Below are 13251 nucleotides of genomic sequence, written 5' to 3'. Positions count from 1 at the left end.
AGTCCCACTTGTGACTGTATGACTGTAACTTTGTAGCTTGTATTCTTACGATCTATATTGACTGTTCCCTAGTATGATTTGATTGCTTATTGTACCCTATGACTATTATTAAGTGTTGTACCTTATGATTCTTGACTCTTGACGAATGTATCTTTTCTTTGATGTATACTGAGAGCATTTGCACCAAGACAAATTCCTTGTGTGTCCAATCACACTTGGCCAATAAATAATTCTATTCTATTCTATTCTGTTCTGTTCTGTTCTATAAAAATGGTTAAAATTCTGAACTAAATAAATACATAGATTCAAATATTAATTTACCATCTGTAATGATTATGTAGAAAGTGGGCCAATCTTCCAGGGAAAAAAAGAAGACAAGATAAAAGGAAAGCTAATGTGATGAGAATCAGTCTGGGAATGCTAAGTGGAGGGGTTGAAAGTAACCACCACTATCTGCATTTTTCTAAATGAATATTTTGTACTAGGCCATGTCCACCGTGATAACTGTTTTATGAGGGGACCTGTACTTTGTAGCTTAATCTCCTTTTTAATTTTTTGCTTTGGCAGATGATCACAGATGGAAAAACTGATAGGCCATGTTGCCCCGCATGTTGCCATGGCAACATGAGATAGTGCTTTAGGTCTGCTAGCCATGAATGCTTGTCATCCTTCTCCAAGCTGATACATTAGGCTGCATTTTACAATTCTTCGCCAGAACGGATGTTGGTAATGTTGTTTGGGGGGATGAAAGGAAGGGACCACATTGGCAGGAAGACCATACCTTTAAATTTAGAATGATGTTTTCAGCAGAACAAAAGTTCTTTTCAAAAGAGTTAGGAAGAATCTCACAAAACAACAATGGAAGTAGAGAAATGTTTATGACAGGTATGCAGGACTGGAAATGAGATATTTCCTATAGCTTCTCTATAAATGAGAACTGACATTTACCTCTTGAAGTCTTTTTTTTTAATTCCAAGAATGTGCCACATATCTCATTACTGCTTTAGATATGATCACTACCAGTAATACTTCACTCAATTAAACTGAGCTAGCCCTATGCTTTACTGCATTTGATCCTTATGATGAGTGAAAGGACTTCAGCTTCTGAAAAGCAGCTTCTCACACAATTTGGTTGGTACACCATCAAAAATACAGTGAATAAGCTGAGAACACAATAAGTGACATTCAAGATTTTGTGAACATCTGATGCATCCTTCTCCAGTTAGGAAACACACAGGAGAGATATGAGTCATGCATTCAGCAGCTGTCAGCCCCAAAGGAAAGTGTTTAAATTGAAGTATTTATATTGTTACATAAACATATTATTTAATCTCTCATACCATCTAAAAAACAAGCTTAAAAAGTAATAATAAGCATACTCATTTTTTTTAGAAATGCATGATTCTTCAGATCTCTGTTATGTAGGTAAACAAAACAAAAACAGAGCATTATATTCTGCATAAATAGCTCTTTAGCAGCAATTTAATGCTATTTAACTAGTTTTAATTCTCTTATTAACTGTTACTGGCTTGATTTTATACTGATGATTCCTTAGTTCAGTGTTTTATATTTTATGTTTGTTTTCATTCTTGATTTGGACATTTTTGAAACATAACCTCTGTTCCCGAAGGACTCCTGCTCTCATGCTTTAGCCACTGCCACTTTGCTGTGCCAAACTACCCCAATTAGAGTTTATTTTGTCTCTAGTGCTGTCCCTTAAATGGGTGGAAACAGAACCACTGCTCTCTGGCCATTCTTCTAGCAAGCTACTGAAAGAGGAGTCCTTGGTGCTTCTCTGAGCTTGTTTGTTTTCTTACAGACATTTCATATTGCATTCTGAGAGGACTTGAGCAGAAGTTTTCACTCTGGTCCGTGTTTCCAGCAAGAGCACGGACTGTTCCTATTGGCTGATGCCATTTGACAGCTGACTATAAAATGGAGCTGTCAAATGGAGTCAGCTGTTGCCTGCCAGCTGGCTGCCCTGTTAGCGCGGCACTTGAGACAACCCTTTATTGTTAAAATAAAGTTTAAGCTGAAGTTGCTTCTGCGTTGCCTCTGTCATTCTGCTGCTCACACTACACTGGCGACGAGGGCGGGATATGTCTAAGAGGCAACCGAGAATAATTGCTGAGCGAGAGTCACTTAAAAAGAGCTGAAGCCACTACCGAGCTGAATGTCACTTTAAGAGCTGACTGTTACTATTCATGAGCGCGAATTTCAATTCTCCTCAGAAGAACCCGGCGCTGCCTGAGATGACTTCAACCCCTGTGTTCCCATCTTTCAGACCGACAGCAGAGACATGGGAATCTTATATAAATCGATTCGACTGCTTCCTAGATGCTATCGACCTCGTTTATATTTCTTCCCACAGGAAAAAATCATACTTTTTAAGTTTTTGCGGAGCCACGGTGTTTGACACTGCTACTGCATTGCTGGCACCGCGATCAATTAAAACTGTTCCATGGGAGGAATTGCAGGAAATCCTATGTAACCATTATTCTCCTAAGCCTTCTCATATTGCCAGGCATGATGCTTTTAGGAGACGGACCCAGGCTGAAGGAGAGACTATTAGTGAGTATATGGCAGCTTTAGGAACAGCTGCCTTACACTGTGGGTTTAGAGATTATCTTGAGGACATGCTATTAGATCAGCTAGTCTGTGGAGTCAGGCACTTAAGGTTACAAAGGCGCCTACTGGCCAAAGGAGATTTAACCCTTAAAATAGCAATAGAGGAATCCCAAGTCGCATAACTGTCAGCACTCTCAGCAGCAGAGATTCAGGGAAATCCTGTCAGCCAGAACAGCTCAGCCGTTCATTGATGAAGCCTCTACTGAGGAAGGCTCTGACGAAACTAGTGATGTAAATCGCCTCAGGCAGCCCATAACTAGTCAGACGGGAAACAGGTCTGTTCCCAATCAACTTCCACAACCTCAGCCCATCTGTCTAAGCTGTGAAGGAAATCACCTCAGGGCATCCTGCAAGTTCAGGAATGCCACTTGTCTAAAATGCCAGAGAAAGGATCATTTAGCCAGGATCTGTCAGGCAGGAAAGACTTTTGCCCAGCCACAGCAACCTCAGACAACTCAGCATTTTCAAAAACAAATTGAAGACTGTTTCACCTGCTACCAAGCTAAACCAACAGACAAAGGCTCTAACAAAATCAGTGTTATTGTTTATTTAGAAGGAAAGCCTTGTAAGATAGAAGTAGACACTGGCTCAGCACTCTCCATCATCTCGTGGAGCACCTTGAAATGACTATTTCCCCGGATGGCTTCAAGACTGCAACCTAACCCTACGTGACTACCAAGACAGAACCATCCCAGTCATCAGAAAAGGCAAGTTTTTCATTCATTTTCAAAATTTTAAGGATCACTTGCCTTTGGTTGTAGTGGATGGTGCCCTCCCAAGCCTGTTCGGGTTAGACTGGTTCCCTGTCCTTGGCCTTCATATAGGAGGAATCCACTCTATTGATTCAGCGATGGCCTAGGCTGTTACGTGGGAACCCCAATATCCTTCAATTTGGACCTTCTAGCAGTCCCAATCAGTTTGAAGCCTCGAAGAGTGCCATTTGCAATCCGCCCTAAGTTGGACAAGGAACTGGATAAATTAATTAACCAGGGAATATTGGAGCTTGTGGACTTTGCAAAATGGGAAACACCCATAGTGACACCCCTAAAAAAAAGATGGCAGCTTGAGGATTTGCACAGACTATAAATGTTCCATAAACAAATATTTGCATATTAGCACATATCCAGTCCCAGTTATCCAGCACCTGCTGCATTCTTTTGAGCCAGGAACCATTTTCGCTAAACTAGACATGTCCCAAGCTTATCAACAGCTCCCTGTTGATGACACAGCTGCTGAACTACAAACTATTGTAACTCACAGGGGCACTTTCAAGTGTAGGCACCTCCAGTTCGAAGTCATTGTGGCCCCAGGAATTTTTCAGTCATTAATGAAGAAGCTGCTTCAAGGATTACCTGGTGTAATACCTTATTTCGATGACATTTTAATATCTGCCTCTGACAAGCCTCAGTTATTACAAAGAGTCTGAGGTGTCCTCAAGTGTTTCAGGAAGGCAGGCCTCAAATTGAAGAAAGAGAAGTGCACTATAGCCACACCACAGGTTAAATTTCTGAGCTACAAAGTTGATGCCTCTGGCATTCACCCAATTGAATCTAAAGTACGAGCAATTCACGATGTGCCTACTCCAACTAATAAGACTGAACTCCAGTCTTTCTTGGGATTCCTTAACCTTTACACCTCATTTTTGCCCCATAAGGCTTCCATTGCTGAACCTCTGCATGGGCTCCTGGACAAACAATCCTCGTGGCATTGGGGATCTAAGGAAGCCCATGCTTTTAAAGCAGTCAAATCATTGCTTATGTCAGATGCTGTTCTGATTCAATTCAACAAAAATCTGCCTTTAGTCTTAGTTGCAGACCCTTCACCTTTTGGAATAGGAGCCATTTTAGATCACAGACTGCCCAATGGTTCTGAGGTACCCATTGCCTTTTTCTCCAGAACATTATCTCCAGCAGAATGCAACTACAGTCAAATTGACAAGGAAGCTTTGGCTGCAGTTGCTTCGGTCAAAAAGTTTCATGAGTTTCTCTATGGGCAATCACTTTGAGTTAATTACAGACCATAAACCTTTTTTGGGTCTTCTATCCAGCAACAGACAAATGCTTCAGATTTTGTCTCCAAGAATGACCTGGTGGACAGTATTTCTGGCTGCCTATTCTTATACGCTGACACATCAAGCAGGCAACCGCCTCAGCCACGCAGATGCTCTCAGTCGCTGTCCCCTTCTTACTCCAGTGGAGGATCCTGAACTAACCAATGCTGTGTTCCTGATCAACAACCTCAAACTTCCCATCACCGCTTCTGATATCGCTGCCCACTCTGCCAAGGACAAGGTAATTTCCCAAGTCCTTGACTGGGTGGGAAGGGGGTGGCCTAAAGCCCCTTATTCACCTGAATTCTTGCCTTTTAAAATTCGTCAGCAAGAATTGTCTTCTTTGCAAGGCTGCTTGCTTTGGGGAACCAGGGTAGTTATTCCTCCCCAGTTACAGATCCCAGTCTTGGAAGTTCTTCGTGAGGGTCATCCTGGCATTGTCAGGATGAAGGCTTTAGCTCGCAGTTATGTTTGGTGGCCTGGCATGGATGCTCAGATTACCAGCTGGGTAAATGCTTGCCAGCCATGCCAGGTCACCAGACCATCTCCAACTGCAGCCACCCCAGGAAGATGGGAAGATTTAGGGGCCCCATGGTCCAGGCTGCATATTGATTTGGCTGGCCCTTTCCATGGGCAAACATTCCTAGTGGTGGTTGACTCCTTTTCAAAATGGGTAGAGCTAGCCTTAACACCACCACAACTTCAGAAGCTATAACTAAGGCCCTGCTGTGAATGTTTGCTACCCATGGCCTTCCTGACACCATTGTGTCTGATAATGGCCTCCAGTTCACATCCTGAGAATTTGAGGTTTTTCTGGCTAACCAAGGAATCAGGCACGCCCTAACAGCCACTTTTCACCCAGCCAGTAATGGTCTGGCTGAGAGAGCAGTCAGATCTGCCAAAGATGCCCTGGAGAGGCTTGGGCCCACGGATTGGCACTCCAGACTTGCTAAGTACCTGCTAATCCAGCACACGACCCCCTGTGTTACCACAAATAGGTCCCCAGCTGAATTCCTTATGGGTTGCTGTTTGAGGACCACCTTAGATAGACTCCATACAAATTATGCCCCGGTCGCACCTTTGGGCTCCAATAGCCAGGCTAGGAGTTTTGTTGAAGATGACCAGGTTTATGCCAGGAACTATGCGGGACACCCTTTATGGCTGCCAGGTCGAATTTTGGCAGTAACCGGCCCTAAGTCATATAGGGTCCACTTGCAAGACAGTCGCATTTGGCACCACCATGTTGACCAATTAAGGGGGCATTGGAGTACTTCTGCAGGTGGCCCTCCAGATGTCTTTGCTGCTCCCAGACCACCGGCACCCAAAGAAAACCACCATGAACCCAACAGCGACGCAAGCCTACCTGGACGATTCCGCACCCCGAGCCTTCTGAAGCTGAGATGACTGCTCCATTGTCACCGGAGAATTTTTGCCAAGTAGAGGAGTCCCATTCTGTGGCAGTACCATCAGAGCTGAGAAAATCTGGCCGACTGCGCAAGCGCCTGAGTTATTTGAAGGACTACGCATGTTCCGTTCAGGGAGAAAGGAGTATTGCGTTCTGAAAGGACTTGAGCAGAAGTTTTCACTCTGGTCCACATTTCTAGCAAGAGCGCGGACCGTTCCTATTGGCTGATGCCATTTGACAGCTGACTATAAAAGGGAGCTGTCAAATGGCATCAGCTGTTGCCCACCAGCTGGCTGCCCTGTTAGCATGGCAGTCGCAGCAACCCTTTATTGTTAAAATAAAGTTTAAGCTGAAGTTGCTTCTGCGTTGCCTCTGTCATTCCACCATTCACACTACATTTCATTACCCAAACTAAGTAACATCAGCAGCACTGATGATGTTACCTAGTTTGGGTAACAAAAAGTCTACAAGCTCAGGAAGGATCAAGAACCCCTTATTCAACCCTGAGCTACAAATGTTCTCCCTTATTGGAAGTCACTGAATTTCAGGTGCTGTTTGTTAGCTGAACTACAAGCATCTGATGCTGGACTCTAATAAACCTCAATTGTTCTCTGCTTCCAGAAAGAAAAAGCCTCAATCTGCCACCACTCTACCCATTTGTCATCTGGATAAATTTAAACATGGTTCTGCTCTTCACCACTGTTTCCCCTGTCTCTCCCATTGGCTAAAACTGTTTCCAAAATACTGCTGGCAGCCTGCCACCCTGGCAGTGGCCATATCTGAAACAACACCCACAACATACTAGATTCTTAAAAAAAAATGAATATAGCACATTCATCTCAGCACCATGACAAAAATAGAAACAAGGAGAATAGCAACAAATAGCACTTCACAGCACTCTCTGAGTGGTTTACAACATCAGTATATTGTCCCCACACAACAATCTGGGTCCTCATTTTACCAACCTTGGAGGATGGAAAGCTGAGTCAACCTTGAGCCAATCAGGATCGAACTCCCAGCAGTGGGCAGAGTTAGCCTGTAATTCTACATTCTACTCACTGTCCCACCATGGCTCCTGTACATTTTAGTACTGCCATAGGCATGAAAGCCAACTTTTTCTCAGCACAAGCCACTTTTACAGGATTGTTGTTGTGGGAAAAATAGGAGGTGGAAGAAGTATTAGATACATTCACCACTTTACTTATTTATGTATCAAACTTCTAGAGGGGCTCTACTTATAAAGTAATAAGTAAAGTTTTTAGTCAGGAAATAAAGACAGATGACTGTATGATTTACTTTGACGTTTTAGTGAATTTTGCCATTTTAGTTAGAAATAAATCACTGGCAATTTTCTTTCATATTACAACTTGTTCCCTTTATGTACTCTAATTCTCCCTCACTTCTATGCTTATTCTAAATCACACATTTAAATCAGAATAACCGATAATCATTTAAAATGATTCTTCCTCCCCCCCTCCTTCCCTCCCTCTCTCCCCATTGCCAGTAAGAAAATGTTACGTTGATGATATTTCCTAGGAAGAAAGCCACCTTGGCATAGTGGTTAAAATATCATACTAGAAATCAGGTGACTGACAGTTCTGGTCCTGTGTCAGCTTTGTGATGAGCCAGTCTCTCTTAGCTCAAGGAAAGAAGTAATGGCAGATCACTTCTTCAAATCTTGGGGGGAAAAAACTAAAGGAAATAGTCCATGCAATCACCAGAAATCAACAGCAACTTAAAGGCATGCACATATAAATTCCTAGGAACAGCCATTATGTTTGAACTAGAATTTGATATATATAAGAATTATTAATTTAGTTGACAAGCTTACCTTCCAAAGTTCGAATATCACTATGCACATATAAAGTTGGATTTCATATTTCAAAGGAAAACAAATATGCACAATATTTTTATAAAGTTAAATACTCTCATATCCAATGTATGTTTATTGTATTCAGGCAGAGTTAAAAAAACAAAAGGAAACCAGCCTTCTACCAGCTACTTACTAAACAATAGAAAGACTGCAATGTATTGCAATCCCATGTTTTTCTTATTAGAGCATTCCATGTGTTGTTTGCTGCCACTGTAATTGGGCATTATACTGGTAAATTGGGCTGACTAGATTTTTCTATCTTTTTTGTCCATCTGCACATCTGGCTGTTACACAGCAATTCATTCTTCTGCAAAATACGAACATTGTGCAAGGTAAAATATGTGATACAATATGGCCAAAGGAAAATATAAATAATTTTCATGACCTAGTTTGGATTATAAGAACAGGAGAAATTCAGAGATATTTGTAGTTGCTTAAGTTGCCCTTTGTAATTTTACCTTTACCAGTCTCAACACATTCTCTCTTAGTATTGTTTTTTGTGATTAAAATGTAAGGACCCTAATCCAGATATGTTGCAGAAACATGATCTTCATCAAGAAACTACAGCATTTTTCATTACACATCATTTTCCCAATTTGGAATATGAAAATTGTAATATTTTTTCTTGTAGACCTTGCAAAAAGTTCAACACTTTTTATGTAGCCAGAAGGGTTCAAAATAAAAATGTTAGGTATTATTATTCATTGCATTTCCAAAAGGATTTCCTCATTTGACCTCACTATGGCAAATGTAAAATAGTTTAGGACTGCAGCAATTTCTGAATATATAATCAATGTGAGAACTCAAATATGTGACTGCATCAAAACCAATCGGGGCAAACAGTATCTCTTCCTTTAGCACACATAACAAATACAAAGAAACAGATAATTATTTTACACCTATTTTACTCACTGGGCTATTTGCATAAATAACATTTTACTTTTGTGTGATAAAACACAATGGATTTAGGATTTAAAAAAAAACCACTGATGCAGAAAGGTTCTAATATATATTTTTCCAAACACAAGGGACAAGGAGGAAGAAGGATTAATTTCCCCTTTCCTTTTACATGATATTCTTATTCAAGAGAGCTTTGAATCAGTCTTGACTCCTGTCAAAAGTCCCTGAAATTTTCTTGACAAGTGTTATGGAAGTGGTTTGCCCTTGTGTTTTTCTTAGGGGTGTGAGAGAGGGACTGACCCAAAGTCACCCTACTCGATTAATACCTAAGGCATAACTAGAATTCATGGTCTCCTAGTTTCAATCTGGTACTTAAACCACTATACCCATCTGGTTCTTATTCTGTACTTATGCCAGAATAAAGAAAACCTTAAAAATTCTGCAGCTATATTTTTAATTAATTTGAATGTGAAAGAACAACTGTTAAACTCTGTAAAAAGAATATTAAAATTATCAGGAATTTATTTATTTATTTATTTATTATTTTTTTATTTTTGTCAATTGCTTACAAGATAATAGGTATAAGTAAAAGCATAGTTATGAATACATAGATACATATAAGAAAAATAAAAAAATAAAAGAAACAACAGGACAGGGACGGTAGGCACGTTGGTGCACCTATGCATGCCCCCTACAGACCTCTTAGGAAAGGGGTGAGGTCAATAGTAGACAGTCTAAGGTTAAAGTTTTTGGGGTTTGGGGAAGAAACCACAGAGTCAGGTAGAGTATTCCAGACATTGACCACTCTGTTGCTGAAGTCGTATTTCCTGCAATCAAGTTTGGTGAGATTAACTTTGAGTTTGTATCTGTTGTTTGCTCTTGTGTTGTTATGGTTGAAGCTGAAGTATTCATTGACAGGTAGGACATTGCAATGTATGATTTTATATACTATACTTAGATTGGACCAAAGGCAGCGTACTTCTAGGTTTTCTAGGTCTAGAATTTTGAGTCTGGTGGCATAAGGCATTCTGCAATGAGTAGAGGAGTGGAGAACTCTTCTTTTGAAATATTTCTGGATTTTCTCAACTGTGTTAATATCAGATACGTAATGTGGGTTCCAGACTGATGGTCTAGCAAATGTTTTGTATGCTCTAGTTATTAGTGTAATATTACCAGAGAAAAAGCTACATAAGATTAGGTTAACAACTCTTAATGCCTTTTTGGCTATGTAGTTACAGTGGGCTCTAGCACTTAGATCATTAGAGATGATCCAAGATCCTTGACAGAGTTTGGATCATCAACAAGGTCTTGACTATTCAGCCTGTATTTTATTTTCTGATTTTTTGCCAATAAGTAGGACAGAACATTTATTTGTTGAGATTTGAAGTTGCCATTTGTTTGACTATTCTGATACATTGTCGAGGTCTTTTGAAGGGTAGCAGTATTGTCTGTGGTGTTGAATAGCTTTACATCATCAGTGAAGAGAATGCAGTTGCTCTTGATATGATCACAGAGGTCATTTATGTAGAGTATGAAAAGAGTTGGTCCTAGAACACTGCCTTGAGGGACACCACTGTTGACAGGTACAGAATTTGATAGGATGTTTCCAATTTTGACCATTTGTTGTCTGTTTGACAGGAATGCTTCTATCCAGTTATGCAGGTGTCCAGAGATACCGTAAGATTTTGGTTTTAGGAGTAGTTGGCCATGTACCACTGAATCAAAGGCTTTACAGAAGTCTATGTAGATTGCGTCTATTGCTTTGCCCTGATTGAGTTGTGTAGTCCATATGTTTTTGCAGTGTAAGAGTTGCAGATTATATGATAGTTTTTTTCCTGAAACCAAATTGTTTATTAGAGAGTAGGTTGTTTGTTTCTAAGTGGAGGATGATGGATTGGTTAATAATTGATTCCATGACTTTACAGGTGATGCAGCATAAAGAGGTTGGTCTGTAATTTTCAACTAGGCTGGGGTTTCCCTTTTTGAAGATGGGGATGACCGTGGCTTGTGACCATAGTTTTGGCAAGGAGCTGATCCTGAAAGATTGTTCAAAGTTTATGGCAGTGGATAGCTTTTTTAAGAAGTAAGCACATATTCCATCTGGTCCAATATATAGCGATGGTTTTAGATTGCGTAGTGCTTTTTCAACATTGTCTTCTGTAAAATTGATATGTATTAGATTATTGTAGTTGTCTGTGGTTCAACTAGGAAATACTGGGCATGAACCATTGCTGTTTACAAATACTGAGCCAAAGAATGTGTTAAAGATGTTGGTTTTAATGTGTTGTCATCGCAGTCTTTACCATTAGGTCCTATCAGGGGTGGGATGGACCTTGAGTCTTTTAGTTTGTTGTTTACAAAATTGTAGAAAGTGCAGGTGGAATTGGTGCGTAGAAGGTTTTCTTCTTGTTTAATGTGATAATTGGTGCATTCAGTTTTTATCTGGTGGCATTAATTTTTGTATCAGCTTTTGAAGTTGGCAACATGACCAGATTTGTTTTTCCACCAAAGTGATTTCTTTTTGGATTGAAGCTTCCTTATTGTTATGGCTAATTTGTTTGTTCTGGTTTTGGGAGTTGTTAATGGTACATATAGTTTGATGACTCTTTTGACTTCAAGTAAAAATATGTTGTATTGGTCTTCTACAGCATTGCATCCAGAGAATAGAAATTGCCAATCAAGGGATGAGAGATCGTTGTTTATAAGATCATAGTTGCCTTTTTTTAAGTTATAGTGGGGATTCCATTGTTGTGATGATTTTTGTGTGGACGTATGTTGAGACAAAAGTCAATCATGTTGTGGTCACTGTTGGAAAAGGGGTCTTTAATTTGTATTACGTAAATTGAATTCAAACTATTGCAGAAGATGAGATTGAGGCAATTGTTAAGTCTATTGTTGTTGGTTACTAGTTGTTCTAGTCCCAGATTTGTTACTGCATTGTAGAAGGTTGCATGTGTGGGTTCAGTTGTACATTTGTTAAGGGTCCAGTTAATATGTGGTAGATTGAAGTCACCAAGAAAGATAAAAGCATGTGGGCAGGATGCTGCCCATGTTAGTAGTGTATTTAGCTTGTTTGCATGTTCGATGTCATAATCAGGGGCTCTGTAACATAGTAAGAACCGAAATCTGATATTTAAAGACAGTTCACAGACGATGGTCTCAGGAATAGCAAGCTCCTGGGTAACTTGGATGTTTTTTAGATGTAGGGATAGCAACACCACCTCCTCTACGGATTTCATGATCTGATCAGTAAACATGATAGTCTCTTACTGTGGTAATGGAGTCAGGGAGAGATGCGTTGAGCCATGTTTCATAGACAAATATAATGTTGAATTTAGCCGTATTTAGTAAGAGGAGAAATTCAGTTATTTTATTTACAAGGCTTCTTGCACTGAGTAGCTAGCATTTAAGGCCAGTTGTGGTTGGAATAGAGGTAGTTAGGGGTGTGCGTGCCTAGTTTTGAGTGATGTTGGATTGGGTGGGGTGGGGTTGGATGCAGAGTTGTGGGTTGTGTGACTTTCTTTTGATGAAATCAGCTCTGTAGTCCTTTTCTCCATTGCCTAGACGGTAGCCATGACTGCAAAATTATCTGGTATTTTGGATCAGAAAATTAAGCAAAGAAATTACCAATATTAATTCCTATTCTTTTTTTTAAACCTGTTTTCTTCAAATCAGGTAACAGCACATGCTGTAGCCTAATGCAGGCTCTCAACATTTGTAAGTGAGGAAGGCAAATTTTCCAGCCATACCATCTGGAGGGCCTGAAGCAAAAATGTAATTATGTCCTACTGAGCATTCTTTAAAGCTCTGCGAACACAGGAGCATAGGCTTGCCAGAATGCATAATTGTGTGCAGCTCTGTTAGCATCCATTTGAAGAGCTACATTTCTACTTCAAACATAAGCAATAAGGATGGAGTTCCACATTGAATTCTCACTATGGTTCAGTACAGTTTTTAAAAGTCTAAAGATTTCTTGTGCATATACCAAAATTTCTGGCTGTTGAATTTTCCTTATGAACTTTTATCACACGCTATTATATTCTGCCTGATATAGCTCATCCCATATAGAAAATTATTATAGTTTTTGCCACATGTTAAATATTGTGACAACTGCCCTGAGAAAAACTGACATTAACTCTCCATCCCTCTGTGTACAAAATAAATTCCAAAGCAAAATGCTCTGGTTGAAAAAAAAAGAATTGGAATAAAATAACTATAATTCATTGTGCTAATGAATTGCACTAAAAAAAATTACAATGAAATGTACACAATTCCAAACTTTTTTTAAAAAAATTAGGGCAGCATATAATAGTATATAATATTAACATAACCAGTAATATTTTATAGAGCCAGTTTGGTGCAATTGTGACAAAAAGGACCAGTTTTTCGGCCTTC

At 39.8% G+C, this 13251-nt stretch overlaps 1 protein-coding gene across 4 annotated transcripts in view; it reads right to left on the bottom strand.

Annotated features, from left to right (window-relative positions):
- Positions 1 to 13251, bottom strand: part of GABRB2 (gamma-aminobutyric acid type A receptor subunit beta2) — a 154658-nt gene that overhangs the window by 43718 nt on the left and 97689 nt on the right. The gene's annotated exons all lie outside the window — the stretch shown is intronic.

Source organism: Notechis scutatus, chromosome 2, assembly GCF_049901735.1.
Source record: "Notechis scutatus isolate UNSWTSFEM ecotype Mainland chromosome 2, rNotScu1.2, whole genome shotgun sequence".
Classification (NCBI taxonomy): Eukaryota; Metazoa; Chordata; class Lepidosauria; order Squamata; family Elapidae; genus Notechis; species Notechis scutatus.
The sequence above is the reverse complement of the archived record's forward strand: the minus strand, read 5'-3'. Positions and strand labels throughout refer to the sequence as shown.